Raw genomic sequence first — 8,762 nt, forward strand, 5'->3', positions numbered from 1 at the left:
TTCACCCTGTGTTCAGGTCTCTGTTTTAGCTACAGAGTGAGACCTCTCAACTTCTGTAACATCTTTGTTGGCAGTCACACATGCGCAGTAGCTAGGTAAGCTCACAATTTCTAGCTAGCTGTTTCTCTCCATTTTTGCCATTGAGAACGAGCTAACGGTTAGCCCCCTAGGCCCCTCGTCTCAGCTAGTGACGTAGAAAGCCGGGTGCAGCTCACCCAGAGACTGAAGGCAGGACACATTCAGAAACCGTATCTCACTCAGAACAGCATGGAAGTTTTTTTTTCAAAGTTTGTATGCGTGTGGAAGCACCACAGACACAACATAACACCCCAAATCCCAGAAAAAGTGATTTTTTCATAATATGGGCACTTTAAGAATCTTTAGCCTCTCTAGGATAATTTGGTCCAGATTTGACAAGTCTAGGTGTAGTGGTTTTGGATCTGGACCTGGTCTATGTGGTCTACATGTGGTTCTAATAAAGACAATAAAGCTTTCACAAATCTAAAAAGTGTGTTTTTTTGCTCACGTCACATCGACGTTGTCTCTCTCAGTTGGAGGCTGCGCAGTAACGCTCAGCGCTCACCGGAAAAGTACTTCTAATATCCTTCACTGGTCTCCGTCCAGAGACACGGGATCTGTTGGTCCATTTATTTTACTGTCTATGTATGTACAGTTACTGCCACAGACAGTATATAATGGACCAACAGATCCCGTGCAAATGTGCCGTGAGCAACCTGTCTGAAAGTTGGAAGTCTTCTGGTAGCTGTGCCAAGAGAAATCTCAATCATTCTGAGTCTTGCAGAGACGGAGAGCGTAGGTATATGTAAGGAGATAACATAGACACAGGCTCATTATTGATCACTAAAATGATAGTTAACATTAGTAATTACACTTAAACAGCTAATGTAAGTTGAAACTGCCTGCGAGCTTCTCCTGTACTATACGGTAATTCCTCTACTATGTGACAGTAAGTCTCGTGGTTATGACACAATCGTTAGCCTATTTTTATAAAAACGTCTGCTACGGAGCCATAACGTGAGCTACAAGGTAATGGAGCCTTTTATACATTGTTGTGTTTCTTTAGAAATAAACAATGGACAAATAGAGTCTTTAAACGCTTCAGATGTAAAGTTATTCACTGTCAAAGTGATGTCAAAATGAATGGGAGTCAATGGAATGCTAACGTCGGGTGAGTGCTTGTTAGCATCAAAATGGTGACGTAGGAGCTACGCGCTGTGAGGAGAAGCTTTCCCCCTTGGTTACTGCCTGGAGGGAGGAAGTCAGATGTCCCTTGCCCCTTGCCATAGCTCAACAGATACGCTCCCCCTGCTGGAGCCCTCAGGTAACTAGCCTACTACTCTTACAGGTATTATGGATGACTTAAGGAGTATAAAACTTAAGATAACACAAAAATACGACGACGATTGTTGCAGTAAACATTAGAGCCATAAAATATGATATTAACTAAATATGCTCAAATGTTACAATACGAAAATTCTAAATAGGCCATTCAATGTACTACTTGACTTGCTGGTACAGGAGGCCCATTATTCCATCTGTCACATATGTGTATTGATGTAGCCAAGCTGTACTTGTAGTTATAGGGCCACATGGTATGTAGCTATTTAGCTACCTTGCCAGTGACTGAATTTTCCAAACGCGGTCCTGCAAATGTTTCACAATAAAGCCATGTTAGGAATGAAGGGTTCTGTCCACTGAATGCTAGAGGCTTTTAAGCTAAAATGGATACAGGAAGTGTTGAGCTTGTATTAACAGCATAATGCAGTAACATAAATTTAACAGGGCACATGGGAGCAGATCAGAAGAGGTTTCATACTAAATATGTGCACATTTACAAAGAGTAGAGGGAATTAGAAATAAAGGCCTGTCTCTAATATAGGCTTTGTCTGTTTCAAATAAGGCTTGGTACCTTGTGCAGTTGAGGTCAATAAAGGCCCCAGTCACTATTAGAGTATTTATGGTTAGGCCTATAGGTTTCTCATCGGACCGGGGCACCTAGAGAATGAAAACAATGTTTCAGTTTAGAAGGGCACCTGGGACTTGTGAAATATGCAGCCTGACCTGAAATGCATGAGAAAGGAGGCTGTAGGGAAAATGTAGTCTGCAGTGTTTAGGTGCTAAAGTGGGTACTGACTAAAGTCGGCTCCTCTCTCTTCTCTCTCTCTCTCCATCGGGACACATTCATGTCTCATTAATGCATGTTATCATGTTACTTCCCCAGTGTCCTTATGTTTTCTAGTGTCTCAGATTTCCTTGGATTGTGGTGGCACCTGTGGCTGCGCCAATCACACTGTGCCAGCAAAGTCTTTAGCTGGCTAGTGTGAGCATGCAGTTGCTGAGAAACCTCTTTTCCAACCCATCTCTTCCACATCCAAAGGCAAAACGAACAAAAGACATCTTAATGCCCCACCCCCCTCCCCTTAAAGATACAGCTGATGTTTAAGTCTGTCTAGGGAAACGTTTGTTAATGACACTTTGAACAAATCATGCTTTCATGTTTTAAGCTTTCCATTTTGTTGTGATCCCATTGAAAGAGCAGTTTTTTTTTAATGCTGAAGAAGTATGTTAATTCATTTTTACACCATTGGGTGCAGTCTTGCAGGTTTGACAAATTAAAACTCATTAGACCAATATCTAATTACACATTTCATTACAATTTAGATAGGCATAGTCATCTAAAATATATAAACTTAAGATAATACAATATCAAAAGTGAGAATTTTTGTTCATTTTGATTTGACATTACAGTTTTTCTCAATTGGTACTTGAGACACAATGACCACAGCATGTAACTCATGCACCAACCCCCTGAACCAATTCTGCTAAACTACAAGCACAATTCCTGCTTTACACTCAAATTGCAGTTCTAAAACACACTTTTTTCAAAACACTACACACAATTGTCTGCATTTGTACAATTGTAGACACACCTGACTGTGAGTTCATATTCAGTTTTCTTTGTAATTTGTCATTGCAATTATGTGTTATGTGGGCTCTGGAGAAATTTGTGTGATTTTGTCAGATACTGTATTTGTCTGTGAGGAAGCAGTAAGCTACATTTTACCCTTTCAATCCACAGAATCGCTCACTTACCGGATTTGTGGTATATGATTATCACTGCAGCTATTATCACACCACAATCCTCATGAGACATCTGCAAGGCAATCTGCAATCTTCGTACATTTACTAATATGCCAGCACCATTATCCAGCAGTACAGTGGGAGAATATGTTATGAACAGACACAAAATGTAAATGGACTTTTCATATACATCATGAAGGGATTGTGAAACCTTTTTACAGTTTTTCTTGATTGCTTTGACCTGCTTAAAGAAACTGGGATCCACTCGGTTTTCATCATCACTGTCTCAGCAGAGCAGAAGAAACCTCTTGCAAATGTGTTAACCCTTTCTCATTGGATTGACACATTTCCTCCACCCTTTTGCAGAACAGTTAACACAGATGTCATTCAAGCAGTCCAAACTCCATTGTTTTAGCTATGGTAACCAAACAGAAACCATCTGTTCCGAACTATTAGGAACTACCTACATCAGTATGACATCACTGAAGCTCCTGTTTGACGCTCCTTCACACAAATCTTCAATTAGCAATCAGTCTGCAGGCCTTAAAGGTGCAGCGTCTGTGTTGTTCTCTGCCAACATGGATGGAAGAGGTCAAAGACAGAAGAGACTGAGTATCAATAGTGGCTATTTCTTGTACTCTACAGTAATAGATGTTTATACTTTACTGTAATAGATTTTATTTTTATTTTCTTAATTTCTTATACTCTAATAGATTTTATTTTGGTTTACATGTATTTTTTTGTCATATTTACAGTATTTCAGTTTTCAGCCACAGTTTCAAAATAAGGATCAGTGCAATCAATAAAATTTGCATCAAAGCATTTCTGATTCTGTATCCAATTCTTTGCAAGAAGGCAAATATGACAACAAATGTCCCTGGCATGAAAGCTACGTACAGTAATAGGCTACAGTGACAGGCAATGGTGCACTGATTCACACTGAGTCATAGGCGTAAATGTGATCTAACAGTAAATAATAATAATAAACAAAATTTCTGAAGAGCAATTTTTGAAGGGGACACACATAATTCAGCCACAATTATACTCGTAGAGGACATGTGTACAAAGATGAAAGCCTTAATACTATCATTAGTGTAGCATGGAGACTGTACCATTATCCTTCTTTTCAGTGTTTCTCTTGATTCAGTGAAAAAGCTGACTAAATTGAACGAAATATTCTTCTTTAAAATCAGCCACAAAAATACCTTAAAACATAATGACTTATTTTGAAAAAGTGTCCCCATATAAAAGAAATACAATGCTTTTGTACACTTGTTAAATTAGCTGATCATAATGTAAATTAGTGAGCCACTGGTGAAGCTCATCTGCTCACCCTGACAGACACACACCTCCACAAATATGAACTGAGCTCAACACACTTACCTGAGACTCTCCACCTGAATGTCCCTGGTCTCCCTGTTCCTTACCTGAGACTCTACACCTGACTGTCCCTGGTCTCCCTGAGACTCTACACCAGACTGTCCCTGGTCTCCCTGTTCCTTACCTGAGACTCTCCACCTGAATGTCCCTGGTCTCCCTGTTCCTTACCTGAGACTCTCCACCTGACTGTCCCTGGTCTCCCTGTTCCTTACCTGAGACTCTCCACCTGACTGTCCCTGGTCTCCCTGAGACTCTACACCTGACTGTCCCTGGTCTCCCTGTTCCTCAGTGCTTTCTGTCTCCTTTGCCTGTGACATAGTGACGTTAGTATTTCCATAAGCACCCATTCTTATAAAGATGTTACCAAATTGTCTTGATATGAGGACTTATTGTACTTATTTGGCGTTTTGGGGTACTGAAAAAGGATCTTATGTCTGTTTTTCTTTTCTCTGTCATTTTTAACAACAACACAAATCTTTAACGTCAGATGTCTAAATATGAGTTAGGTTCATAGGTTCACCACGCGGTCATATTATAATTCTGAAATGATCTTGCGTCCTCCACATAAATATTAGGTTTCTTCTGGGACAGAGGATATATATTTAACTGATCAGCCACTTAACTTCATATTCAGCAAAACACAACTGTAGATCTTCAATATTAACCCTAATGTCAGTTCACACACATAACGTTAGGCTTATCGCCGTGGTAACGTTAGTTGTAGTGGGTGCATTTCTATCCAACAAGCTATAAGCTAGGTAATGTTACATTATATTACACTAACATAGCAAACTTTTTTGTCATGACTAATTCATTAATTACTCAGCATCATTTCTATTTGAGAAAAGAAGAACTTCATCCGATGTTTAATGTGAATAAAACAGCCTTGAACCGCCTACTCACTACACTCCTGTCACTACCTGATGGGACTGTGAGTCTAGTGCAGATCCTGACGTACAGCAGGCAGTGGACCAAACCACTGTGAGGCAAGGGAGGGGGGACTCAACATGTTTCTAAACTTAAAAAGCTTTTTTTGGGGTTTGTATTGTTTTACTACTTACACAGATATTTTAAGTATACATCATTATGTTATTTACAATAAACAGCATGGTTTTAATGATATTTCTAGGGGGGGACAACCATTAGATGTGGGGGGCAGGGGGGGGGGTTGTCCTGACCCCCCGACCCCCCTGGGATTTGAGAGTGCTGTATTTAGTATTTTGTTGTCCACTGTGTAATGGTTGATTGGAAGAGCTCATACACTTGTTTGCAAGTTGTGTTGTTTGAAGGCAACATTTTCTTTCGTTGCATATTTGAAATGTTTTGGCAGTTAGAGCCTTTTGCAAACAAAATGTATCATTTTGACCATGAGTGCCACTGTTTCAGCCTGTGTGTTAACTGTTTTGAAAAAATGTGGAGTTTGAGTTGACTGCTGTGTCAAAGCAAGAAAAAAATTGTAAACATCAAAAGCTGCTCATGGGTTATCATGGTTTTACACAGCTGGACCAAAAGGCTCTCATTATCCCGACTGAAACCCGAAACCCAAAAGTGATGTTTTACACAACATCACTTTAAAACACAACTCACTCAGTCATTACATTTTGTAAAACAGTTAAAAGCACACTTTTGGCATAACCTGGTGTGAGGAAGGACAAAAAGAAGAGATGTCAGTGGATGGTCTAAAAGATAAAGTGAAAACATGTAGGGATATTGTATGTGTGAGAATGAATATGAATATGAAGATAAACATGTCCCAAAAGGGTCATCACAAATGTGCATGTTTGAACTGTGAACCATAAGTGACATCCAGGAAAAGATGTCGGAAGTACTTTATTGCCAAAATGAGAAATAGCATATAATGCGACTCCATACAGCTTACTGCACTATTGGTTAGTTTGACGTGAGATATGAAGGAGCTCCTCTCAATCCATGACTTAGTTTTTCTCTCTTAAGGCAGATGGGACACGTGGATTTGAAGAAAGTGGTCACATAGGCCTACCAGAGTGACATAAAACAAGACGAAGAAAAAGTCAGTAAAATCTTTTAGACCACAGTAAATTGAGAATAATCCTGTTATAATCCACAGAAATGGACTTCTAAAGAGAAAAGTTGCAGTTACTCCATAAATGAGAATTTGTAGACATCTTCACATTAATAAGACATAACAGCTTCCTGATTCTGAGCTCTGGCAGCTGTGGGTCGGTTCAAATGGGACCACTTTAAGTTAATGCATTTATTTTTTATGTCAATTACGACCAGTTTTGGACAGTTAAATAGGCTGCATAGACCATGTCATGTTTTTCTATCTTCTGAGGTATTATTCCTTTAGATTATTTATTCCATTTGTCAACTTTTATTTAATACAGTTTTATTTCTTAACTGAAATAGCACCCTGGCCAACAAAGTATGTATAGCTACTTACATTGGCCCTGTTTTGTTTGGAACAGTAACAGATGTAAGACCAGTTCCTTAACTGAATATGCGATATTGGCAATCGCATCCATTGAAGATGCTAAATGGAGAATAAAGAAATTGAATTCTTTGTGTTTTGTGTTTTTTCTTTGCAAAATGTGTCTTTTGAATATTATAAAGGAATGACTTATAAACAAAACAGTCATGTTTTCTTCATAGGTAAAACAAATAATGAAAATAGTGTAAAAATGATTCAAATGAGTGAAATAATTCATTCAACCGTTAACGATTCAGGCTGAAATTCTAATGTTACTGTTCAACGAAGATAAAAATGATCAATAGGTTCATAAGTGGCATTTAAAAAGATCTGTTACAATACAAGCAGATGGTGCTATATCATTCCTTTTTGTCCCTTGATTCTTTTCAGTACGCAGTCGAAGCAGCTGCTGTACATTTCTTTGCCCTGAGGAGAATTCAGTAGTGTCTAATTTCTATTTATTCCAAATAAACAGGGTCATGATGTGGCCACCTTTTGAATATTAATGTTTTAAAGTTTCTTGGTTGAATTTCCCCATAACAATGTCCTGTCAATTCAAGTTAATATAACACTGTATGATCAGCTCAGTCATTTTATTTTTGATACCTTCTTCAGGGGAGAACTGATGCTGCTGACATCAGACTGCAGAATGTCACCTGTATTGGATCTCATTTCCTGTTCCAGACAATCTGTAATGCAACTAATACCCGTTATTTTGGCACCTTCCTTGTGTATATTACTCTTTCAAAGCCTTATTTGTGTCGATCCTTTGATAATGTCTCAGCTCTGTTGATAAACCCAGAAAGGCACAGTCCCTGAACCAAATGCCCCCCACACACAAGCACATCGATAGCAAGCAATGTCTTGGAATCATTCTGCCTCAGCATCATGCCTCTGGGCATGGTCAGGCCACAGGACCTCAATCATGTTGCAGCCTCTCCTTCTCCTCTTGGTGAGATTGAAGCCAGCTTCATCCAAGAGGATGCACTCCTGAGGCCTCTCCATGGAATGCAGTTGAAACAGTCTCTATAGAAATGAACAAAAATTTATTTTTGAAATAACATAAATGACATAGCATTCCAAGCTTCATGCCTCTGTATACATGTGCTGCATTACAGGCAACACAGTAAAGATGTACAGTAACTCAATAGTGCTGTATAATCTCTGGACATGATTACTTGTACATATTGATATCGTAGCTCTTTTACCCTTTCAGAATTCCTCTCAAATGGTACTCTGTAGGCTTGTCTGAGACTTATCAGGTTGCGTTTCAGGACACGGTCAATTGTGGAGAGACTCACACTGCCGATTCCTTCAAAATTCACGTGGTCTTCCTCAACTCGCTGCTGTATTTCACGCAGATGAATGAGATTTTGAAGGACCATATTGACAATAATGGTCTCCTGCTGTTGTGAGAACATACCTCTCCTTCCACCGACATGTGGCAGTCTTTCAATTCTAGCAAATAAAACCTCTTGTTAGAATTGTACAGACAGGCCTAATGCATTGAAATGTCACCAAATATGTACAATACAAAATACTATTATACAAGTATATCACTGCAAGAAAAGGCCCAGTTTTTAGAGATGTTACAGTAATATACTGAGACATTCCACAACTGTACATACTGTACTGTAAGTTTGAGGGACCACAAATAATAGTACACTTACCTGTTCTCTTCTCCGAATGTCCTGACAATGGAGGCCACAGAGAACCTGCTTATATTTGGTTGAACACGTAGTCCTGCTTCCCTCATACTCATTCCATGAACCAGAACATGGTGGATGATTGTTGCTCTAATTTCATTGGAAATGATGGCTCTTGTTCTTCT

The sequence above is a fragment of the Sander vitreus genome, chromosome 3 (assembly GCF_031162955.1).
Source record: "Sander vitreus isolate 19-12246 chromosome 3, sanVit1, whole genome shotgun sequence".
NCBI lineage: Eukaryota > Metazoa > Chordata > Actinopteri > Perciformes > Percidae > Sander > Sander vitreus.